At 43.5% G+C, this 22,987-nt stretch overlaps 28 non-coding genes across 28 annotated transcripts; all 28 read left to right on the top strand.

Moving 5' to 3' along the window:
• The first annotated feature begins 3,027 nt into the window (after positions 1–3,027).
• Positions 3,028–3,100, top strand: trnar-ucg (transfer RNA arginine (anticodon UCG)). The gene has a single exon. It is a non-coding gene; the product is annotated as a tRNA-Arg (tRNA).
• Positions 3,101–7,374: 4,274 nt separating this feature from the next.
• trnai-aau (transfer RNA isoleucine (anticodon AAU)) lies at positions 7,375–7,448 on the top strand. Its single transcript has one exon. It is a non-coding gene; the product is annotated as a tRNA-Ile (tRNA).
• A 497-nt stretch (positions 7,449–7,945) lies between these two features.
• trnai-aau (transfer RNA isoleucine (anticodon AAU)) lies at positions 7,946–8,019 on the top strand. Its single transcript has one exon. It is a non-coding gene; the product is annotated as a tRNA-Ile (tRNA).
• Positions 8,020–8,362: 343 nt separating this feature from the next.
• trnar-ucg (transfer RNA arginine (anticodon UCG)) lies at positions 8,363–8,435 on the top strand. Its single transcript has one exon. It is a non-coding gene; the product is annotated as a tRNA-Arg (tRNA).
• A 667-nt stretch (positions 8,436–9,102) lies between these two features.
• On the top strand, positions 9,103–9,176 carry trnai-aau (transfer RNA isoleucine (anticodon AAU)). The gene has a single exon. It is a non-coding gene; the product is annotated as a tRNA-Ile (tRNA).
• Positions 9,177–9,670: 494 nt separating this feature from the next.
• On the top strand, positions 9,671–9,744 carry trnai-aau (transfer RNA isoleucine (anticodon AAU)). The gene has a single exon. It is a non-coding gene; the product is annotated as a tRNA-Ile (tRNA).
• A 343-nt stretch (positions 9,745–10,087) lies between these two features.
• Positions 10,088–10,159, top strand: trnar-ucg (transfer RNA arginine (anticodon UCG)). The gene has a single exon. It is a non-coding gene; the product is annotated as a tRNA-Arg (tRNA).
• Positions 10,160–10,825: 666 nt separating this feature from the next.
• trnai-aau (transfer RNA isoleucine (anticodon AAU)) lies at positions 10,826–10,899 on the top strand. Its single transcript has one exon. It is a non-coding gene; the product is annotated as a tRNA-Ile (tRNA).
• Positions 10,900–11,394: 495 nt separating this feature from the next.
• trnai-aau (transfer RNA isoleucine (anticodon AAU)) lies at positions 11,395–11,468 on the top strand. Its single transcript has one exon. It is a non-coding gene; the product is annotated as a tRNA-Ile (tRNA).
• A 342-nt stretch (positions 11,469–11,810) lies between these two features.
• Positions 11,811–11,883, top strand: trnar-ucg (transfer RNA arginine (anticodon UCG)). Its single transcript has one exon. It is a non-coding gene; the product is annotated as a tRNA-Arg (tRNA).
• A 663-nt stretch (positions 11,884–12,546) lies between these two features.
• trnai-aau (transfer RNA isoleucine (anticodon AAU)) lies at positions 12,547–12,620 on the top strand. The gene has a single exon. It is a non-coding gene; the product is annotated as a tRNA-Ile (tRNA).
• Positions 12,621–12,963: 343 nt separating this feature from the next.
• On the top strand, positions 12,964–13,036 carry trnar-ucg (transfer RNA arginine (anticodon UCG)). Its single transcript has one exon. It is a non-coding gene; the product is annotated as a tRNA-Arg (tRNA).
• A 662-nt stretch (positions 13,037–13,698) lies between these two features.
• trnai-aau (transfer RNA isoleucine (anticodon AAU)) lies at positions 13,699–13,772 on the top strand. Its single transcript has one exon. It is a non-coding gene; the product is annotated as a tRNA-Ile (tRNA).
• A 492-nt stretch (positions 13,773–14,264) lies between these two features.
• Positions 14,265–14,338, top strand: trnai-aau (transfer RNA isoleucine (anticodon AAU)). The gene has a single exon. It is a non-coding gene; the product is annotated as a tRNA-Ile (tRNA).
• Positions 14,339–14,681: 343 nt separating this feature from the next.
• Positions 14,682–14,754, top strand: trnar-ucg (transfer RNA arginine (anticodon UCG)). The gene has a single exon. It is a non-coding gene; the product is annotated as a tRNA-Arg (tRNA).
• Positions 14,755–15,421: 667 nt separating this feature from the next.
• On the top strand, positions 15,422–15,495 carry trnai-aau (transfer RNA isoleucine (anticodon AAU)). Its single transcript has one exon. It is a non-coding gene; the product is annotated as a tRNA-Ile (tRNA).
• Positions 15,496–15,990: 495 nt separating this feature from the next.
• On the top strand, positions 15,991–16,064 carry trnai-aau (transfer RNA isoleucine (anticodon AAU)). The gene has a single exon. It is a non-coding gene; the product is annotated as a tRNA-Ile (tRNA).
• A 343-nt stretch (positions 16,065–16,407) lies between these two features.
• On the top strand, positions 16,408–16,480 carry trnar-ucg (transfer RNA arginine (anticodon UCG)). Its single transcript has one exon. It is a non-coding gene; the product is annotated as a tRNA-Arg (tRNA).
• Positions 16,481–17,146: 666 nt separating this feature from the next.
• trnai-aau (transfer RNA isoleucine (anticodon AAU)) lies at positions 17,147–17,220 on the top strand. Its single transcript has one exon. It is a non-coding gene; the product is annotated as a tRNA-Ile (tRNA).
• A 494-nt stretch (positions 17,221–17,714) lies between these two features.
• trnai-aau (transfer RNA isoleucine (anticodon AAU)) lies at positions 17,715–17,788 on the top strand. The gene has a single exon. It is a non-coding gene; the product is annotated as a tRNA-Ile (tRNA).
• Positions 17,789–18,131: 343 nt separating this feature from the next.
• Positions 18,132–18,204, top strand: trnar-ucg (transfer RNA arginine (anticodon UCG)). Its single transcript has one exon. It is a non-coding gene; the product is annotated as a tRNA-Arg (tRNA).
• Positions 18,205–18,871: 667 nt separating this feature from the next.
• On the top strand, positions 18,872–18,945 carry trnai-aau (transfer RNA isoleucine (anticodon AAU)). The gene has a single exon. It is a non-coding gene; the product is annotated as a tRNA-Ile (tRNA).
• Positions 18,946–19,441: 496 nt separating this feature from the next.
• Positions 19,442–19,514, top strand: trnai-aau (transfer RNA isoleucine (anticodon AAU)). Its single transcript has one exon. It is a non-coding gene; the product is annotated as a tRNA-Ile (tRNA).
• Positions 19,515–19,856: 342 nt separating this feature from the next.
• trnar-ucg (transfer RNA arginine (anticodon UCG)) lies at positions 19,857–19,929 on the top strand. Its single transcript has one exon. It is a non-coding gene; the product is annotated as a tRNA-Arg (tRNA).
• Positions 19,930–21,164: 1,235 nt separating this feature from the next.
• trnai-aau (transfer RNA isoleucine (anticodon AAU)) lies at positions 21,165–21,238 on the top strand. Its single transcript has one exon. It is a non-coding gene; the product is annotated as a tRNA-Ile (tRNA).
• A 343-nt stretch (positions 21,239–21,581) lies between these two features.
• On the top strand, positions 21,582–21,654 carry trnar-ucg (transfer RNA arginine (anticodon UCG)). Its single transcript has one exon. It is a non-coding gene; the product is annotated as a tRNA-Arg (tRNA).
• Positions 21,655–22,320: 666 nt separating this feature from the next.
• trnai-aau (transfer RNA isoleucine (anticodon AAU)) lies at positions 22,321–22,394 on the top strand. Its single transcript has one exon. It is a non-coding gene; the product is annotated as a tRNA-Ile (tRNA).
• A 497-nt stretch (positions 22,395–22,891) lies between these two features.
• On the top strand, positions 22,892–22,965 carry trnai-aau (transfer RNA isoleucine (anticodon AAU)). Its single transcript has one exon. It is a non-coding gene; the product is annotated as a tRNA-Ile (tRNA).
• Positions 22,966–22,987: the final 22 nt, after the last annotated feature.

Here is a 22,987-nt window from a genome sequence, read left to right as displayed (position 1 = left end):
GAGAGCTGCCCATCCAGGCAAGGTAAACTTTACTAGTCACGATGAGACTTCTTCCCCGTCTCTGTCAGTCCCTACATCCTTAAATGTCTCCAGTTGTCCCGAGTTCCCTCTGACTGTCTCCTTGGTGCATTTAAACCCCTGTTCCTCCCTGTCCTCGTCGTCTGTTGTCTTCATCTCCATTATTAGTCATCATAATTTTACCCTCTCTGTGCAAGTCTGCAAATTTCTTTATTAAATCATAAGATTCTTAAATTCATCAAGTCTCTCTGTGCCTGGGTCCTCGTTACAAAACATGACATCACTGTTTTGTACATTTTAACACTATTTAATCCCCACATTTGTGAAAGAAAAGCAAAACACTTTTTTGAAAAGTTTGTAACAAAACCATCAAATCTGATAAAGGTTATTTAAATGCTGCCAAAGAAGAATGGATTGGAATTTTAAAAAATACATATTCTACCCTTAATTACTGCGGGAGAATAATGAATGATGCTCACAGTGAGTAAAAAGTAAACTGAGTGCATTTTTTGGACAAAGATTCACTTTTATTGTGTTTGTATAATATAATACAGATAGATAAAAATACACTCCAAAAATAGAAGTCCTATATTATTATAATATTAAAAAATTAGAAAAATTGAGACACCTTGGCCTATGGTACAATGTATACAGTGTATGAAAAGATCTTTACTGCAGATTCTACTATGGCCCTGCAGATTTTTTCTTTTCTTTTAACCTATGTCGCCTCACCTTGAGGTTGGTAAATCTGTCCATCACATTTTGGTGGTCAAGTCTCTCAAGCATCTCTTTCTCAACTGACATCACAGCCAGGTGCTGGAGTCTACTTTGACCCATGGTCCTTCTCAGCCAGGTATGGAGCTGACTCAAGACACTAAAAGACCTTTCACAGCTACAGCTGCTAACTAGGTTTGTTAGGGCAACCTGAACAACAGTTTTCAGTTTGGGGAAGATCTGATTATCCAGAAGATTGTACAATGTTAACATATCTGGGATGGCACCAGCCTCACTCTTGAGCTTCAAAAAGTTTTTGGCAACCGTGAGTTGCCAAAAAGTTCAATATAAGTTCAATATAGTAATGCAGTGCCAGGGCTGACCACCCAGTTTGTTTTGCAGATTCTGTACAGTAGCTTTAATATAGGGAGAACACAACTTCCAGATTGTATGAGTAAAATTAGTTTGTTTTTGTTTCCTTTGCCAGTTTAACAGTTTCTGTTTTGCCTGTTAGTATTCCCTGTCTGTTTTCTTACCTGGTTCTTCCTGACCTTGTACTTTCTCCTCATGTTCTCCACTTTCCTCTCTCCCTCTTTGGACTGAAAATCACACACAAATAGACTGTATTCAATTAGACTTTTAAAAAATATTATTAAGATCACTAACAAAAAAAAGTCCTCTCTCAGTGTACTTTCAAAGGGCAAATAACCAAAGCACATGTACATCTAATAAAAGATATAAATATTGAAACACTTATCCAACATTATCCTTTATTGAGGGATCATTTGATTTTACACTTTTACCTAAATGTGGCTCCTGTTTTGGAAAAAAATTCCTCATATATCCATTATGAACCTGGCTGTCTCTCTGTACACACACACACACACAACAGGAGCTATAAGGTTAATGGACATCCAGTCAGTTAGCTAGTTAGCACCTTGGGTTCAATATCAACACATGCACATATGATAAAATAACCAGTTTCTCTCATTACATTTCAAACAGGACAGTGGTAACAGCAGCAGGCTATGGATAATGTTAAGTTTTAGATTTTAAATAGGCTATATAAATTTCAATGGGAGCAACAGGACAGTCAAATATCGCTGAATTTACTACAGAGTAGGACAGGGTAGCAAACATAGGCGGGAAACACGTTTCCAACACAGCAGGTTACCTGGCTGGGTGTAGTGTTTTTCAGCTAAAAAGAAACATGGTCTGACTCCTACCTAACTATATAAAGAGTAACTGAAGGTTAAATGCAGCTAATATGTCCTGTTTTAAGCCAGGCACTTATGCATCCGCTCTGCTGTATCTCAGGTCCCAGCCACTATAACTCTGGCAGCAACGCGCCAGAGCCAGAGAAGGAGGGAGGCTGGCTGGAACAAACCATTTTGGGAGGGGGGTAGGGTTATCTATACTTTTGTTGTTAAAATGTTCCATCTCAATTAAGTACTGTATGCTTTTTATATTTTTAGTAGTGTGTTACACAAACAGCAAATATTGTCCAAAAAAAGTAAGAAATCTTTGGGGGTGCTTTGAGTCATTTTGGGGGTGCTGAAGCACATGTGACTCTGAATTTATTGAAAAATCAGCTGAAAAACATTGTATGAGAGAAAAAGTTGATAAGATAATAAATCATTAACTTGGTTTTTGGCTTGTGTCTTGATTTTATTTCTTTTTTACTTCGCAAACAAAACCAGGAATTGTCATAAATTACAATAAGACACTGAGCTCTTACCTCTGAAGCAACCATAGAAAGTGAATCAAAAAACTAGTGCTTTAATGAAACTAGCCCATGCCCTTTATTTCACTAACTGATGAAGGTGTGTGTTGAGGTTTGTTCAAAATACAGCCATGCCATTATCCTTGGAGCATTTTAACTTTGATTTGAAAAGACAGTACTTTCAAATATATTCATGTTTTAGTCGACTAAAGTTTGACTTTGTTAGTTGATACATACACATTACTTATCAGCTGAATGATGCTAGACGGTGGCTTTTGTTTGGTGGGATCCAAAAAAAAAAGCTCTGCCAACTTACAGGTGACAGATCGGGCCATGTAAGCTTTATGACCTCCATTGGCAGATGATACTCTGGCTCAGTGGGTGGATCCACTGTGCATGTGGCAGGTAGGACTACGTTTTGTAAGAGCGTGATACATGGGAGAAATGCTGTGACATGCACTTATTTCAAGCAACAATCAAGCAATATCCACCAGCCACCTGACCAACCCAACACCAGCAGTTGGCTCAAACAGACTCCAACGAACGTTCGTGAAAAGTATGGGCATCTGTCAGACCACGTGGCCTAACGGAGAAGGCGTCTGACTTCGGATCAGAAGATTGAGGGTTCGAGTCCCTTCGTGGTTGCTTGTGAGTCCTTGGGGAGCAGGGACGCTTTCCCAGTTTGTTCACGGCAGGCCAACCTAGGATGCTTTATGTTGCTATGCTGTTGTCAATTTCATGTCCTTCAACAGAGACTCTACGGCTGTGTCCGAATTCAGGGGAAGGATGCTCATAAGGACACTACCTACCTACGTCACAAGGTAGTGTCCTTAGACGGACGGGTAGTCAGGAAGTGAGCGGCTTGGACAGCCCCCTTTTTTTCTCCATAGAAACTTTATTGAACAAACAATGAGTATCCAACATAACAGATGGGCTGTGGACAGCCTCCTAGCCTTCAACTCCGCCCTTACTTGCGTGTTTTTCCCGATCGCTAGCGCCACAGCGCGAAAACTTTAAAATGGACCCAGAAATGTTGCTCCGTTGTTTGGACAATTTTATTTTTCGAGGAGCTAGAAAAACCTTATCGTCGCCGCCCGCACGTTTTGTACCTTAGGCTCATCAGAGACAATCATATCCAGGTAAAATCATTTCCTTTAATCTACACGCATTTAGGAATTACTTAGCTAATTACACGGATAATTGAAATATCGCCGGCGTTGTGCCAAAAAAATGTTCGCCTGCCAAAACTGATTTCCAATGTTTCCGAGTGTAATATGTGTAATATCTTTATGTATGTTGGTAAATAGACTTCGGTGAACATGGTTTACTAAGGGGTTTTATATATACAATAATTACCTGTTGTTCAAGGATCTTTATAACTCTGGTTATAATGTAGGTACAATTGATATATTTGTTGCGCTGTCTGCTGTCCTCTTGGCCAGATTACTCTTAAAAAATAAATTTCTAATGTCAATAAGATTTTTTTTTTTAACTGGATGAATAAAGGATATATAAAAGTCACTGCCAAAAACTGATTGCAGCTTCTACCTTGTTACAGGAATGTTGCAGGTGACTTGATATCACTAATGAGGGACACATTTGACATGTTTCACATATTATAGACCAACAAGTTATTCATAGCAGGTTAAATACAAGCAATCAGTTTAGGGCCAAAACCGGAAATCAGTTTTTGGCAGACGATCATTTTTTGCCACAACATCGGTCATTCTCACACATGTACTGTATCATATAAAATAAATAAACTAAATATCTTTGAAACGTATAGAATCCAATCTTTTGTTTCTTTGTTTTTATTTATTTTTTTTTTTTTTATACATAGCACTTTATCAAACTGTTGTCTGCTACAGAGTTACAAGTATTATACTAATAATATAGCATCCACCATCTCCTGCTTGCATATTTCTGTAAACATCTTAGTGGTGTGGCAGCCACGAGTGAGCCAGCCCTGCTAACCCTGTGGATGGACGATGCAGGGGACAGTGGGAGGAAGCATCCTGAAGCTCTCTTTGCAGACCACCCTGTGTGATTCTCCACTCGCCGACCAGAAAAGACAAACCGCAGGTCTCAGTTGCAGCAGCTCATCCACGTCTGATCTTGCTCCGGCAGCTTCAGCAACACTGCCAGAGACTTCCTGTAATCTATTACAGTTGTTAAAGAAACGGTCCACGAACAGGTCACTCAGGTTAATCCTGTGTGAACAACTGAAAATATTGTTTTTCCATCTTTACATACTGTGTATTTGAAATATTCTTGTTTAATTGTTATTTACTTTATTGCTATCAAATAAATATCCAAGTAATATTGTTCAAAGTTAGTGTTATGTTCATACGTGTTACAAATGCCTGTAAATCAAATTGAGTTCAGTGACAATTACGGTTTGTTTGAATCAATTTATTAATAACATAAAACCTTTAAACTAATGCAACACATATAACAATGTAACAAATATATTCAAATAAATAAATTTCTCAATACATAACTCATTTGGGAACTAATCTTTCTAGAAGTGAAAACAGTCTGTCCGTCCTCTCCCTGCTCTGCTCTCCTCAGCCTCTCTTTGCTGCCTCATGTCCTCTCTGATGAGGTCTAGCAGCTCATCATCCCTGTCTCTTTTCCTCTTTCTCCCTGTCGTAGGTGGCTGAGCCGCTTCGTCATCACTGTCGTTTTGGTCACCCACTGCTGTGCTTGGCCCTGGAGTGTCCTCAGGGAGAGAGGAAATTAGGACAGGAGGCTTAATGGAAGGCATCTGTCCTATCACCTCATCCATGAGGGCAAACCAGGGCCAAGTAGCAGCAGTGGGCTTCCCACTGACCCCCCTCTCCTGAGCCTGGATACTTGCAATCCTAAAGGCAGAGGAAATCAAAAATGACAGCAGGCAAATAAAAACACCACAACAACTCTTAGTAATTGCACATTTATTAACTTGTGTTCTTGAGAATTATCTTCTTGATAACACACATACGTACTTTGTATTTTTTAAAGTTATCTCATGTCTTCTGGCCTGCAAGGGGGTGACTTTCCCTTGCAGGCCCATCCTCTCCAGAATTGTCCTGATCACACACAACAAATAAGAGAAGAAAGGACACCATGGCAACTATGTTAATCCCTAAGCCCAAAGGTTTTCACAGCAGAACACCAGAGGAACACTGTCTGGACATCACAGGTTCTGTACAGCAGCGGTCAGTGAGTCATTTGGTACCGGGCCACAGAGTTAAGGCTCCGGTGTGAAATTTATGGTTTTCAGGGGTTTTATCGTTAACTCGGTTTCCCTGAGTCTTTCCCTTGTTGTAGTTGTGTGTCTTATTTTGAAAGAAATATTTACATGTTACCATAGCGACCAGAGAGCATTAAGCGGCAGAGAGGAGGATGTTACTGTCAATATTGGCGCATTTTCAGGAGGACACTGCTAATAAAGTTACACAATTACACAGTACATTCACGTTTATTATTATATTTACAAAATACCACAGTTTTTGTCTTGGTCGGATCATTTTATGTGGTTGTATTTATCCGCGATACCTTAAAGGCCGCTCCGTGTCTGACATAAACCGGTCTGTGGCTCAAAAAGGTCGGGGACCGCTGCCGTAGAGCATGAGGGTTAATAGGACCGCACTCATATGAATATGATGCGTAAATTGATTTATTATTGTACATCCACGCCGTAGCGGCCCAATTCTTCACCCCAGTGAAGAGGTGATCGTTTTCTCCTCGTTTTAATAAATTAAGCCGTTTGGTCTTTGTTCCCCACAACATATCACCAATTCGAAAAAATCAAAATTAGCTGTATGTAAACGGCAATACATGAAAAATCGCGGGACCCCGATACAAGCTGGTTTATGGTTATTTTAAAGAAAAGAAACATGTCTATGCAGATGCCCAAAGCTTAACAAAACGACCGGTATAACAATTTAACTTTTGTACAACCAGATTTTCATATACTTACATTTGAAAGTGTCTTCCTCTCCTGCTTCGACCACCATCGTTATCAGAAACAAATCTCCTCTATGACCCGCAATAAATCCTGGGATATAGTAGGACATGAAGGATACATCGGACCATCCTTAGAATTCAGGGCAAAGTAGGAGTAAAAATGTCGCCAAATTTTGAGTACTCTTTGAATTCGGACACCCTTCGTCGCGTCGCCGTGACGTCATTGCCTCCAAATATGGCATCGAAGCATCCTTCCTCTGAATTCGGACACAGCTAAGCCTCAAATTCGCAGAAAAGTAGGACGCATTTGTCGCCACATTTTGAGTGCTCTTTGAATTCGGACAGTCCTCGTCGTGTAGCTGTGACGTCATTGCATCCAAATATGGCATTTTAAGCATCCTTCCCCTGAATTCGGACACAGCCTACGAGTTCTCAAACGAGGCTCGAATGGCCAGCTTGGGGACTGAAGCCATGAACTTGACCTTATCAGTGCCAGGCTCGAGTCATCTTGGCTTAGAAGCAACCATAGAAAGTCAATAACGTTCCATGACCTCAAGCGACACGGGTGAAAAAATCCCAACTTGGAAGCATGCTGTTGGTGGAACTCCACCTGGAAAAGATCCAGTGTGCTCTGTTTCACTCCCCGTTGAAGGTATGTGTTGGAGTTTGTTCAAAACACAGCCATGCCACTATTCTTGAAGCATTTTCATTAGGAAACAGTGCTTTCGACTGTTTTCATATTTTAGTCTACTAAAGTATGACTTTGTTAGTTTCTCCAGCCACACTGTTCATCAGCTGAACTGCATAGGTGGCTTCTGATCAGTGGGAGCTTCCAAGAGTTGGCTTTCATTGGTACAGCTTGAAGTAATTTCTTGTAAACACACATTTCTCTTGTGTGCTTAACAGTTCTTCCACCCTCTTTTTTGGTATATTAGTCAACAAAAGGGTCGGTTCACGCATACGTTGTAGGCCGGTTAGCTCAGCTGGTCAGAGCGTGGTGCTAATAACGCCAAAGTCATGGGTTCAATCCCCATACTGGCCATTCCAGCAGCCTTCCAAGGTGCTGTCTCATGATAGACTGTGGATTTTGTTTGGTGGGATCCAAGAAAAAAAACCTCTGCCAGCTTCCAGGTGAGTGATGTACGCAACTACAAATGACAGCAAACCACAAAATTCACTGACACATGACACGTTACTAAACACATTACATGCTTAGCTAGTATCTCCAAATCACTTTTCCAGCTACTTTCTGGATAAATCACTCATTTCCAAAGTCTCACACAGCATACTGCATCAAAAAGTGCTGCTTTATATCCTCACCTATCAACCCTAACATTAGAAGACGCACACCAGGTATTGTTTTGTGGCAAATTTCTTCTTAAAGCATTTTTTGTAAGTCAACAGAGGACTTTTTTTTACACACTATGTTGAAGTAATTTCTTGTAAACACACATTTCTCTGGTGTTCTTAACAGTTCTTCCACCCTCTTTTTTGGTATATTAGTCAAAAAAAAAAGGGTTGGTTTAGGCACAAGTTGTAGGCCGGTTAGCTCAGCTGGTCAGAGCGTGGTGCTAATAACGCCAAAGTCATGGGTTCAATCCCCATACTGGCCATTCCAGCAGCCATCCAAGGTGCTGTCTCATGATAGAGTGTGGGTTTTGTTTGGTGGGATCCAAGAAAAAAAACCTCTGCCAACTTCCAGGTGACAGATCGGGCCATGTAAGCTTTATGACCTCCATTGGCAGATGATACTCTGGCTCAGTGGGTGGATCCACTGTGCATGTGTCAGGTAGGACTACGTTTTGTAAGAGCATGATACATGGGAGAAATGCTGTGACATGCACTTATTTCAAGCAACAATCAAGCAATATCCACCAGCCACCTGACCAACCCAACACCAGCAGTTGGCTCAAACAGACTCCAACGAACGTTCGTGAAAAGTATGGGCATCTGTCAGACCACGTGGCCTAACGGAGAAGGCGTCTGACTTCGGATCAGAAGATTGAGGGTTCGAGTCCCTTCGTGGTTGCTTGTGAGTCCTTGGGGAGCAGGGACGCTTTCCCAGTTTGTTCACGGCAGGCCAACCTAGGATGCTTTATGTCATCCAAATTGCTACGCTGTTGTCAATTTCATGTCCTTCAACAGAGACTCTACGAGTTCTCAAACGAGGCTCGAATGGCCAGCTTGGGGACTGAAGCCATGAACTTGGCCTTATCAGTGCCAGGCTCGAGTCATCTTGGCTTAGAAGCAACCATAGAAAGTCAATAACGTTCCATGACCTCAAGCGACACGGGTGAAAAAATCCCAACTTGGAAGCATGCTGTTGGTGGAACTCCACCTGGAAAAGATCCAGTGTGCTCTGTTTCACTCCCCGTTGAAGGTATGTGTTGGAGTTTGTTCAAAACACAGCCATGCCACTATTCTTGAAGCATTTTCATTAGGAAACAGTGCTTTCGACTGTTTTCATATTTTAGTCTACTAAAGTATGACTTTGTTAGTTTCTCCAGCCACACTGTTCATCAGCTGAACTGCATAGGTGGCTTCTGATCAGTGGGAGCTTCCAAGAGTTGGCTTTCATTGGTACAGCTTGAAGTAATTTCTTGTAAACACACATTTCTCTTGTGTGCTTAACAGTTCTTCCACCCTCTTTTTTGGTATATTAGTCAACAAAAGGGTCGGTTCACGCATACGTTGTAGGCCGGTTAGCTCAGCTGGTCAGAGCGTGGTGCTAATAACGCCAAAGTCATGGGTTCAATCCCCATACTGGCCATTCCAGCAGCCTTCCAAGGTGCTGTCTCATGATAGACTGTGGATTTTGTTTGGTGGGATCCAAGAAAAAAAACCTCTGCCAGCTTCCAGGTGAGTGATGTACGCAACTACAAATGACAGCAAACCACAAAATTCACTGACACATGACACGTTACTAAACACATTACATGCTTAGCTAGTATCTCCAAATCACTTTTCCAGCTACTTTCTGGATAAATCACTCATTTCCAAAGTCTCACACAGCATACTGCATCAAAAAGTGCTGCTTTATATCCTCACCTATCAACCCTAACATTAGAAGACGCACACCAGGTATTGTTTTGTGGCAAATTTCTTCTTAAAGCATTTTTTGTAAGTCAACAGAGGACTTTTTTTACACACTATGTTGAAGTAATTTCTTGTACACACACATTTCTCTTGTGTGCTTAACAGTTCTTCCACCCTCTTTTTGGTATATTAGTCAAAAAAAAAGGGTTGGTTTAGGCACAAGTTGTAGGCCGGTTAGCTCAGCTGGTCAGAGCGTGGTGCTAATAACGCCAAAGTCATGGGTTCAATCCCCATACTGGCCATTCCAGCAGCCATCCAAGGTGCTGTCTCATGATAGAGTGCGGGTTTTGTTTGGTGGGATCCAAGAAAAAAAACCTCTGCCAACTTCCAGGTGACAGATCGGGCCATGTAAGCTTTATGACCTCCATTGGCAGATGATACTCTGGCTCAGTGGGTGGATCCACTGTGCATGTGTCAGGTAGGACTACGTTTTGTAAGAGCATGATACATGGGAGAAATGCTGTGACATGCGCTTATTTCAAGCAACAATCAAGCAATATCCACCAGCCGCCTGACCAACCCAACACCAGCAGTTGGCTCAAACAGACTCCAACGAACGTTCGTGAAAAGTATGGGCATCTGTCAGACCACGTGGCCTAACGGAGAAGGCGTCTGACTTCGGATCAGAAGATGAGGGTTCGAGTCCCTTCGTGGTTGCTTGTGAGTCCTTGGGGAGCAGGGACGCTTTCCCAGTTTGTTCACGGCAGGCCAACCTAGGATGCTTTATGTCATCCAAAATTGCTACGCTGTTGTCAATTTCATGTCCTTCAACAGAGACTCTACGAGTTCTCAAACGAGGCTCGAATGGCCAGCTTGGGGACTGAAGCCATGAACTTGGCCTTATCAGTGCCAGGCTCGAGTCATCTTGGCTTAGAAGCAACCATAGAAAGTCAATAACGTTCCATGACCTCAAGCGACACGGGTGAAAAAATCCCAACTTGGAAGCATGCTGTTGGTGGAACTCCACCTGGAAAAGATCCAGTGTGCTCTGTTTCACTCCCCGTTGAAGGTATGTGTTGGAGTTTGTTCAAAACACAGCCATGCCACTATTCTTGAAGCATTTCACTAGGAAACAGTGCTTTCGACTGTTTTCATATTTTAGTCTACTAAAGTATGACTTTGTTAGTTTCTCCAGCCACACTGTTCATCAGCTGAACTGCATAGGTGGCTTCTGATCAGTGGGAGCTTCCAAGAGTTGGCTTTCATTGGTACAGCTTGAAGTAATTTCTTGTAAACACACATTTCTCTTGTGTGCTTAACAGTTCTTCCACCCTCTTTTTGGTATATTAGTCAACAAAAGGGTCGGTTCACGCATACGTTGTAGGCCGGTTAGCTCAGCTGGTCAGAGCGTGGTGCTAATAACGCCAAAGTCATGGGTTCAATCCCCATACTGGCCATTCCAGCAGCCTTCCAAGGTGCTGTCTCATGATAGACTGTGGATTTTGTTTGGTGGGATCCAAGAAAAAAAACCTCTGCCAGCTTCCAGGTGAGTGATGTACGCAACTACAAATGACAGCAAACCACAAAATTCACTGACACATGACACGTTACTAAACACATTACATGCTTAGCTAGTATCTCCAAATCACTTTTCCAGCTACTTTCTGGATAAATCACTCATTTCCAAAGTCTCACACAGCATACTGCATCAAAAAGTGCTGCTTTATATCCTCACCTATCAACCCTAACATTAGAAGACGCACACCAGGTATTGTTTTGTGGCAAATTTCTTCTTAAAGCATTTTTGTAAGTCAACAGAGGACTTTTTTTTACACACTATGTTGAAGTAATTTCTTGTACACACACATTTCTCTTGTGTGCTTAACAGTTCTTCCACCCTCTTTTTGGTATATTAGTCAAAAAAAAAAGGGTTGGTTTAGGCACAAGTTGTAGGCCGGTTAGCTCAGCTGGTCAGAGCGTGGTGCTAATAACGCCAAAGTCATGGGTTCAATCCCCATACTGGCCATTCCAGCAGCCATCCAAGGTGCTGTCTCATGATAGAGTGTGGGTTTTGTTTGGTGGGATCCAAGAAAAAAACCTCTGCCAACTTCCAGGTGACAGATCGGGCCATGTAAGCTTTATGACCTCCATTGGCAGATGATACTCTGGCTCAGTGGGTGGATCCACTGTGCATGTGTCAGGTAGGACTACGTTTTGTAAGAGCATGATACATGGGAGAAATGCTGTGACATGCACTTATTTCAAGCAACCATCAAGCAATATCCACCAGCCACCTGACCAACCCAACACCAGCAGTTGGCTCAAACAGACTCCAACGAACGTTCGTGAAAAGTATGGGCATCTGTCAGACCACGTGGCCTAACGGAGAAGGCGTCTGACTTCGGATCAGAAGATTGAGGGTTCGAGTCCCTTCGTGGTTGCTTGTGAGTCCTTGGGGAGCAGGGACGCTTTCCAGTTTGTTCACGGCAGGCCAACCTAGGATGCTTTATGTCATCCAAAATTGCTACGCTGTTGTCAATTTCATGTCCTTCAACAGAGACTCTACGAGTTCTCAAACGAGGCTCGAATGGCCAGCTTGGGGACTGAAGCCATGAACTTGGCCTTATCAGTGCCAGGCTCGAGTCATCTTGGCTTAGAAGCAACCATAGAAGTCAATAACGTTCCATGACCTCAAGCGACACGGGTGAAAAAATCCCAACTTGGAAGCATGCTGTTGGTGGAACTCCACCTGGAAAAGATCCAGTGTGCTCTGTTTCACTCCCCGTTGAAGGTATGTGTTGGAGTTTGTTCAAAACACAGCCATGCCACTATTCTTGAAGCATTTCATTAGGAAACAGTGCTTTCGACTGTTTTCATATTTTAGTCTACTAAAGTATGACTTTGTTAGTTTCTCCAGCCACACTGTTCATCAGCTGAACTGCATAGGTGGCTTCTGATCAGTGGGAGCTTCCAAGAGTTGGCTTTCATTGGTACAGCTTGAAGTAATTTCTTGTAAACACACATTTCTCTTGTGTGCTTAACAGTTCTTCCACCCTCTTTTTGGTATATTAGTCAACAAAAGGGTCGGTTCACGCATACGTGTAGGCCGGTTAGCTCAGCTGGTCAGAGCGTGGTGCTAATAACGCCAAAGTCATGGGTTCAATCCCCATACTGGCCATTCCAGCAGCCATCCAAGGTGCTGTCTCATGATAGAGTGTGGGTTTTGTTTGGTGGGATCCAAGAAAAAAAACCTCTGCCAACTTCCAGGTGACAGATCAGGCCATGTAAGCTTTATGACCTCCATTGGCAGATGATACTCTGGCTCAGTGGGTGGATCCACTGTGCATGTGTCAGGTAGGACTACGTTTTGTAAGAGCATGATACATGGGAGAAATGCTGTGACATGCACTTATTTCAAGCAACCATCAAGCAATATCCACCAGCCACCTGACCAACCCAACACCAGCAGTTGGCTCAAACAGACTCCAACGAACGTTCGTGAAAAGTATGGGCATCTGTCAGACCACGTGGCCTAACGGAGAAGGCGTCTGACTTCGGATCAGAAGATTGAGGGTTCGAGTCCCTTCGTGGTTGCTTGTGAGTCCTTGGGAGCAGGGACGCTTCCCAGTTTGTTCACGGCAGGCCAACCTAGGATGCTTTATGTCATCCAAAATTGCTACGCTGTTGTCAATTTCATGTCCTTCAACAGAGACTCTACGAGTTCTCAAACGAGGCTCGAATGGCCAGCTTGGGGACTGAAGCCATGAACTTGGCCTTATCAGTGCCAGGCTCGAGTCATCTTGGCTTAGAAGCAACCATAGAAAGTCAATAACGTTCCATGACCTCAAGCGACACGGGTGAAAAAATCCCAACTTGGAAGCATGCTGTTGGTGAACTCCACCTGGAAAAGATCCAGTGTGCTCTGTTTCACTCCCCGTTGAAGGTATGTGTTGGAGTTTGTTCAAAACACAGCCATGCCACTATTCTTGAAGCATTTTCATTAGGAAACAGTGCTTTCGACTGTTTCATATTTTAGTCTACTAAAGTATGACTTGTTAGTTTCTCCAGCCACACTGTTCATCAGCTGAACTGCATAGGTGGCTTCTGATCAGTGGGAGCTTCCAAGAGTTGGCTTTCATTGGTACAGCTTGAAGTAATTTCTTGTAAACACACATTTCTCTTGTGTGCTTAACAGTTCTTCCACCCTCTTTTTGGTATATTAGTCAACAAAAGGGTCGGTTCACGCATACGTTGTAGGCCGGTTAGCTCAGCTGGTCAGAGCGTGGTGCTAATAACGCCAAAGTCATGGGTTCAATCCCCATACTGGCCATTCCAGCAGCCTTCCAAGGTGCTGTCTCATGATAGACTGTGGATTTGTTTGGTGGGATCCAAGAAAAAAACCTCTGCCAGCTTCCAGGTGAGTGATGTACGCAACTACAAATGACAGCAAACCACAAAATTCACTGACACATGACACGTTACTAAACACATTACATGCTTAGCTAGTATCTCCAAATCACTTTTCCAGCTACTTCTGGATAAATCACTCATTTCCAAAGTCTCACACAGCATACTGCATCAAAAAGTGCTGCTTTATATCCTCACCTATCAACCCTAACATTAGAAGACGCACACCAGGTATTGTTTTGTGGCAAATTTCTTCTTAAAGCATTTTTTGTAAGTCAACAGAGGACTTTTTTTACACACTATGTTGAAGTAATTTCTTGTACACACACATTTCTCTTGTGTGCTTAACAGTTCTTCCACCCTCTTTTTGGTATATTAGTCAAAAAAAAAAGGGTTGGTTTAGGCACAAGTTGTAGGCCGGTTAGCTCAGCTGGTCAGAGCGTGGTGCTAATAACGCCAAAGTCATGGGTTCAATCCCCATACTGGCCATTCCAGCAGCCATCCAAGGTGCTGTCTCATGATAGAGTGTGGATTTTGTTTGGTGGGATCCAAGAAAAAAAACCTCTGCCAACTTCCAGGTGACAGATCGGGCCATGTAAGCTTTATGACCTCCATTGGCAGATGATACTCTGGCTCAGTGGGTGGATCCACTGTGCATGTGTCAGGTAGGACTACGTTTTGTAAGAGCATGATACATGGGAGAAATGCTGTGACATGCACTTATTTCAAGCAACAATCAAGCAATATCCACCAGCCACCTGACCAACCCAACACCAGCAGTTGGCTCAAACAGACTCCAACGAACGTTCGTGAAAAGTATGGGCATCTGTCAGACCACGTGGCCTAACGGAGAAGGCGTCTGACTTCGGATCAGAAGATTGAGGGTTCGAGTCCCTTCGTGGTTGCTTGTGAGTCCTTGGGGAGCAGGGACGCTTTCCCAGTTTGTTCACGGCAGGCCAACCTAGGATGCTTTATGTCATCCAAAATTGCTACGCTGTTGTCAATTTCATGTCCTTCAACAGAGACTCTACGAGTTCTCAAACGAGGCTCGAATGGCCAGCTTGGGGACTGAAGCCATGAACTTGGCCTTATCAGTGCCAGGCTCGAGTCATCTTGGCTTAGAAGCAACCATAGAAAGTCAATAACGTTCCATGACCTCAAGCGACACGGGTGAAAAAATCCCAACTTGGAAGCATGCTGTTGGTGGAACTCCACCTGGAAAAGATCCAGTGTGCTCTGTTTCACTCCCCGTTGAAGGTATGTGTTGGAGTTTGTTCAAAACACAGCCATGCCACTATTCTTGAAGCATTTTCATTAGGAAACAGTGCTTTCGACTGTTTCATATTTTAGTCTACTAAAGTATGACTTTGTTAGTTTCTCCAGCCACACTGTTCATCAGCTGAACTGCATAGGTGGCTTCTGATCAGTGGGAGCTTCCAAGAGTTGGCTTTCATTGGTACAGCTTGAAGTAATTTCTTGTAAACACACATTTCTCTTGTGTGCTTAACAGTTCTTCCACCCTCTTTTTTGGTATATTAGTCAACAAAAGGGTCGGTTCACGCATACGTTGTAGGCCGGTTAGCTCAGCTGGTCAGAGCGTGGTGCTAATAATGCCAAAGTCATGGGTTCAATCCCCATACTGGCCATTCCAGCAGCCTTCCAAGGTGCTGTCTCATGATAGTCTGTGGATTTTGTTTGGTGGGATCCAAGAAAAAAAACCTCTGCCAGCTTCCAGGTGAGTGATGTACGCAACTACAAATGACAGCAAACCACAAAATTCACTGACACATGACACGTTACTAAACACATTACATGCTTAGCTAGTATCTCCAAATCACTTTTCCAGCTACTTTCTGGATAAATCACTCATTCCAAAGTCTCACACAGCATACTGCATCAAAAAGTGCTGCTTTATATCCTCACCTATCAACCCTAACATTAGAAGACGCACACCAGGTATTGTTTTGTGGCAAATTTCTTCTTAAAGCATTTTTTGTAAGTCAACAGAGGACTTTTTTTACACACTATGTTGAAGTAATTTCTTGTACACACACATTTCTCTTGTGTGCTTAACAGTTCTTCCACCCTCTTTTTTGGTATATTAGTCAAAAAAAAAAGGGTTGGTTTAGGCACAAGTTGTAGGCCGGTTAGCTCAGCTGGTCAGAGCGTGGTGCTAATAACGCCAAAGTCATGGGTTCAATCCCCATACTGGCCATTCCAGCAGCCATCCAAGGTGCTGTCTCATGATAGAGTGTGGATTTTGTTTGGTGGGATCCAAGAAAAAAAACCTCTGCCAACTTCCAGGTGACAGATCGGGCCATGTAAGCTTTATGACCTCCATTGGCAGATGATACTCTGGCTCAGTGGGTGGATCCACTGTGCATGTGTCAGGTAGGACTACGTTTTGTAAGAGCATGATACATGGGAGAAATGCTGTGACATGCACTTATTTCAAGCAACAATCAAGCAATATCCACCAGCCACCTGACCAACCCAACACCAGCAGTTGGCTCAAACAGACTCCAACGAACGTTCGTGAAAAGTATGGGCATCTGTCAGACCACGTGGCCTAACGGAGAAGGCGTCTGACTTCGGATCAGAAGATTGAGGGTTCGAGTCCCTTCGTGGTTGCTTGTGAGTCCTTGGGGGCAGGGACGCTTTCCCAGTTTGTTCACGGCAGGCCAACCTAGGATGCTTTATGTCATCCAAAATTGCTACGCTGTTGTCAATTTCATGTCCTTCAACAGAGACTCTACGAGTTCTCAAACGAGGCTCGAATGGCCAGCTTGGGGACTGAAGCCATGAACTTGGCCTTATCAGTGCCAGGCTCGAGTCATCTTGGCTTAGAAGCAACCATAGAAAGTCAATAACGTTCCATGACCTCAAGCGACACGGGTGAAAAAATCCCAACTTGGAAGCATGCTGTTGGTGGACTCCACCTGGAAAAGATCCAGTGTGCTCTGTTTCACTCCCCGTTGAAGGTATGTGTTGGAGTTTGTTCAAAACACAGCCATGCCACTATTCTTGAAGCATTTTCATTAGGAAACAGTGCTTTCGACTGTTTTCATATTTTAGTCTACTAAAGTATGACTTTGTTAGTTTCTCCAGCCACACTGTTCATCAGCTGAACTGCATAGGTGGCTTCTGATCAGTGGGAGCTTCCAAGAGTTGGCTTTCATTGGTACAGCTTGAAGTAATTTCTTGTAAACACACATTTCTCTTGTGTGCTTAACAGTTCTTCCACCCTCTTTTTTGGTATATTAGTCAACAAAAGGGTCGGTTCACGCATACGTTGTAGGCCGGTTAGCTCAGCTGGTCAGAGCGTGGTGCTAATAACGCCAAAGTCATGGGTTCAATCCCCATACTGGCCATTCCAGCAGCCTTCCAAGGTGCTGTCTCATGATAGACTGTGGATTTTGTTTGGTGGGATCCAAGAAAAAAACCTCTGCCAGCTTCCAGGTGAGTGATGTACGCAACTACAAATGACAGCAAACCACAAAATTCACTGACACATGACACGTTACTAAACACATTACATGCTTAGCTAGTATCTCCAAATCACTTTTCCAGCTACTTTCTGGATAAATCACTCATTTCCAAAGTCTCACACAGCATACTGCATCAAAAAGTGCTGCTTTATATCCTCACCTATCAACCCTAACATTAGAAGACGCACACCAGGTATTGTTTTGTGGCAATTTCTTCTTAAAGCATTTTTTGTAAGTCAACAGAGGACTTTTTTTTACACACTATGTTGAAGTAATTTCTTGTACACACACATTTCTCTTGTGTGCTTAACAGTTCTTCCACCCTCTTTTTTGGTATATTAGTCAAAAAAAAAGGGTTGGTTTAGGCACAAGTTGTAGGCCGGTTAGCTCAGCTGGTCAGAGCGTGGTGCTAATAACGCCAAAGTCATGGGTTCAATCCCCATACTGGCCATTCCAGCAGCCATCCAAGGTGCTGTCTCATGATAGAGTGTGGATTTTGTTTGGTGGGATCCAAGAAAAAAAACCTCTGCCAACTTCCAGGTGACAGATCGGGCCATGTAAGCTTTATGACCTCCATTGGCAGATGATACTCTGGCTCAGTGGGTGGATCCACTGTGCATGTGTCAGGTAGGACTACGTTTTGTAAGAGCATGATACATGGGAGAAATGCTGTGACATGCACTTATTTCAAGCAACCATCAAGCAATATCCACCAGCCACCTGACCAACCCAACACCAGCAGTTGGCTCAAACAGACTCCAACGAACGTTCGTGAAAAGTATGGGCATCTGTCAGACCACGTGGCCTAACGGAGAAGGCGTCTGACTTCGGATCAGAAGATTGAGGGTTCGAGTCCCTTCGTGGTTGCTTGTGAGTCCTTGGGGAGCAGGGACGCTTTCCCAGTTTGTTCACGGCAGGCCAACCTAGGATGCTTTATGTCATCCAAAATTGCTACGCTGTTGTCAATTTCATGTCCTTCAACAGAGACTCTACGAGTTCTCAAACGAGGCTCGAATGGCCAGCTTGGGGACTGAAGCCATGAACTTGGCCTTATCAGTGCCAGGCTCGAGTCATCTTGGCTTAGAAGCAACCATAGAAAGTCAATAACGTTCCATGACCTCAAGCGACACGGGTGAAAAAATCCCAACTTGGAAGCATGCTGTTGGTGGAACTCCACCTGGAAAAGATCCAGTGTGCTCTGTTTCACTCCCCGTTGAAGGTATGTGTTGGAGTTTGTTCAAAACACAGCCATGCCACTATTCTTGAAGCATTTTCATTAGGAAACAGTGCTTTCGACTGTTTTCATATTTTAGTCTACTAAAGTATGACTTTGTTAGTTTCTCCAGCCACACTGTTCATCAGCTGAACTGCATAGGTGGCTTCTGATCAGTGGGAGCTTCCAAGAGTTGGCTTTCATTGGTACAGCTTGAAGTAATTTCTTGTAAACACACATTTCTCTTGTGTGCTTAACAGTTCTTCCACCCTCTTTTTGGTATATTAGTCAACAAAAGGGTCGGTTCACGCATACGTTGTAGGCCGGTTAGCTCAGCTGGTCAGAGCGTGGTGCTAATAACGCCAAAGTCATGGGTTCAATCCCCATACTGGCCATTCCAGCAGCCTTCCAAGGTGCTGTCTCATGATAGACTGTGGATTTTGTTTGGTGGGATCCAAGAAAAAAAACCTCTGCCAGCTTCCAGGTGAGTGATGTACGCAACTACAAATGACAGCAAACCACAAAATTCACTGACACATGACACGTTACTAAACACATTACATGCTTAGCTAGTATCTCCAAATCACTTTTCCAGCTACTTTCTGGATAAATCACTCATTTCCAAAGTCTCACACAGCATACTGCATCAAAAAGTGCTGCTTTATATCCTCACCTATCAACCCTAACATTAGAAGACGCACACCAGGTATTGTTTTGTGGCAAATTTCTTCTTAAAGCATTTTTTGTAAGTCAACAGAGGACTTTTTTTTACACACTATGTTGAAGTAATTTCTTGTACACACACATTTCTCTTGTGTGCTTAACAGTTCTTCCACCCTCTTTTTTGGTATATTAGTCAAAAAAAAAGGGTTGGTTTAGGCACAAGTTGTAGGCCGGTTAGCTCAGCTGGTCAGAGCGTGGTGCTAATAACGCCAAAGTCATGGGTTCAATCCCATACTGGCCATTCCAGCAGCCATCCAAGGTGCTGTCTCATGATAGAGTGTGGATTTTGTTTGGTGGGATCCAAGAAAAAAACCTCTGCCAACTTCCAGGTGACAGATCGGGCCATGTAAGCTTTATGACCTCCATTGGCAGATGATACTCTGGCTCAGTGGGTGGATCCACTGTGCATGTGTCAGGTAGGACTACGTTTTGTAAGAGCATGATACATGGGAGAAATGCTGTGACATGCACTTATTTCAAGCAACAATCAAGCAATATCCACCAGCCACCTGACCAACCCAACACCAGCAGTTGGCTCAAACAGACTCCAACGAACGTTCGTGAAAAGTATGGGCATCTGTCAGACCACGTGGCCTAACGGAGAAGGCGTCTGACTTCGGATCAGAAGATTGAGGGTTCGAGTCCCTTCGTGGTTGCTTGTGAGTCCTTGGGGAGCAGGGACGCTTTCCCAGTTTGTTCACGGCAGGCCAACCTAGGATGCTTTATGTCATCCAAAATTGCTACGCTGTTGTCAATTTCATGTCCTTCAACAGAGACTCTACGAGTTCTCAAACGAGGCTCGAATGGCCAGCTTGGGGACTGAAGCCATGAACTTGGCCTTATCAGTGCCAGGCTCGAGTCATCTTGGCTTAGAAGCAACCATAGAAAGTCAATAACGTTCCATGACCTCAAGCGACACGGGTGAAAAAATCCCAACTTGGAAGCATGCTGTTGGTGGAACTCCACCTGGAAAAGATCCAGTGTGCTCTGTTTCACTCCCCGTTGAAGGTATGTGTTGGAGTTTGTTCAAAACACAGCCATGCCACTATTCTTGAAGCATTTCATTAGGAAACAGTGCTTTCGACTGTTTTCATATTTTAGTCTACTAAAGTATGACTTTGTTAGTTTCTCCAGCCACACTGTTCATCAGCTGAACTGCATAGGTGGCTTCTGATCAGTGGGAGCTTCCAAGAGTTGGCTTTCATTGGTACAGCTTGAAGTAATTTCTTGTAAACACACATTTCTCTTGTGTGCTTAACAGTTCTTCCACCCTCTTTTTTGGTATATTAGTCAACAAAAGGGTCGGTTCACGCATACGTTGTAGGCCGGTTAGCTCAGCTGGTCAGAGCGTGGTGCTAATAAGCCAAAGTCATGGGTTCAATCCCCATACTGGCCATTCCAGCAGCCTTCCAAGGTGCTGTCTCATGATAGCTGTGGATTTTGTTTGGTGGGATCCAAGAAAAAAAACCTCTGCCAGCTTCCAGGTGAGTGATGTACGCAACTACAAATGACAGCAAACCACAAAATTCACTGACACATGACACGTTACTAAACACATTACATGCTTAGCTAGTATCTCCAAATCACTTTTCCAGCTACTTTCTGGATAAATCACTCATTTCCAAAGTCTCACACAGCATACTGCATCAAAAAGTGCTGCTTTATATCCTCACCTATCAACCCTAACATTAGAAGACGCACACCAGGTATTGTTTTGTGGCAAATTTCTTCTTAAAGCATTTTTTGTAAGTCAACAGAGGACTTTTTTTTACACACTATGTTGAAGTAATTTCTTGTACACACACATTTCTCTTGTGTGCTTAACAGTTCTTCCACCCTCTTTTTTGGTATATTAGTCAAAAAAAAAGGGTTGGTTTAGGCACAAGTTGTAGGCCGGTTAGCTCAGCTGGTCAGAGCGTGGTGCTAATAACGCCAAAGTCATGGGTTCAATCCCCATACTGGCCATTCCAGCAGCCATCCAAGGTGCTGTCTCATGATAGAGTGTGGATTTTGTTTGGTGGGATCCAAGAAAAAAAACCTCTGCCAACTTCCAGGTGACAGATCGGGCCATGTAAGCTTTATGACCTCCATTGGCAGATGATACTCTGGCTCAGTGGGTGGATCCACTGTGCATGTGTCAGGTAGGACTACGTTTTGTAAGAGCATGATACATGGGAGAAATGCTGTGACATGCACTTATTTCAAGCAACAATCAAGCAATATCCACCAGCCACCTGACCAACCCAACACCAGCAGTTGGCTCAAACAGACTCCAACGAACGTTCGTGAAAAGTATGGGCATCTGTCAGACCACGTGGCCTAACGGAGAAGGCGTCTGACTTCGGATCAGAAGATTGAGGGTTCGAGTCCCTTCGTGGTTGCTTGTGAGTCCTTGGGGGCAGGGACGCTTTCCCAGTTTGTTCACGGCAGGCCAACCTAGGATGCTTTATGTCATCCAAAATTGCTACGCTGTTGTCAATTTCATGTCCTTCAACAGAGACTCTACGAGTTCTCAAACGAGGCTCGAATGGCCAGCTTGGGGACTGAAGCCATGAACTTGGCCTTATCAGTGCCAGGCTCGAGTCATCTTGGCTTAGAAGCAACCATAGAAAGTCAATAACGTTCCATGACCTCAAGCGACACGGGTGAAAAAATCCCAACTTGGAAGCATGCTGTTGGTGGAACTCCACCTGGAAAAGATCCAGTGTGCTCTGTTTCACTCCCCGTTGAAGGTATGTGTTGGAGTTTGTTCAAAACACAGCCATGCCACTATTCTTGAAGCATTTTCATTAGGAAACAGTGCTTTCGACTGTTTCATATTTTAGTCTACTAAAGTATGACTTTGTTAGTTTCTCCAGCCACACTGTTCATCAGCTGAACTGCATAGGTGGCTTCTGATCAGTGGGAGCTTCCAAGAGTTGGCTTTCATTGGTACAGCTTGAAGTAATTTCTTGTAAACACACATTTCTCTTGTGTGCTTAACAGTTCTTCCACCCTCTTTTTTGGTATATTAGTCAACAAAAGGGTCGGTTCACGCATACGTTGTAGGCCGGTTAGCTCAGCTGGTCAGAGCGTGGTGCTAATAACGCCAAAGTCATGGGTTCAATCCCCATACTGGCCATTCCAGCAGCCTTCCAAGGTGCTGTCTCATGATAGACTGTGGATTTTGTTTGGTGGGATCCAAGAAAAAAAACCTCTGCCAGCTTCCAGGTGAGTGATGTACGCAACTACAAATGACAGCAAACCACAAAATTCACTGACACATGACACGTTACTAAACACATTACATGCTTAGCTAGTATCTCCAAATCACTTTTCCAGCTACTTTCTGGATAAATCACTCATTTCCAAAGTCTCACACAGCATACTGCATCAAAAAGTGCTGCTTTATATCCTCACCTATCAACCCTAACATTAGAAGACGCACACCAGGTATTGTTTTGTGGCAAATTTCTTCTTAAAGCATTTTTTGTAAGTCAACAGAGGACTTTTTTTTACACACTATGTTGAAGTAATTTCTTGTACACACACATTTCTCTTGTGTGCTTAACAGTTCTTCCACCCTCTTTTTTGGTATATTAGTCAAAAAAAAAAGGGTTGGTTTAGGCACAAGTTGTAGGCCGGTTAGCTCAGCTGGTCAGAGCGTGGTGCTAATAACGCCAAAGTCATGGGTTCAATCCCCATACTGGCCATTCCAGCAGCCATCCAAGGTGC

This window comes from Oreochromis niloticus, linkage group LG23, assembly GCF_001858045.2.
Source record: "Oreochromis niloticus isolate F11D_XX linkage group LG23, O_niloticus_UMD_NMBU, whole genome shotgun sequence".
NCBI classification, from domain to species: Eukaryota; Metazoa; Chordata; class Actinopteri; order Cichliformes; family Cichlidae; genus Oreochromis; species Oreochromis niloticus.
Note: the sequence above shows the minus strand (reverse complement) of the source record. Positions and strands in the feature narration are given on the sequence as shown.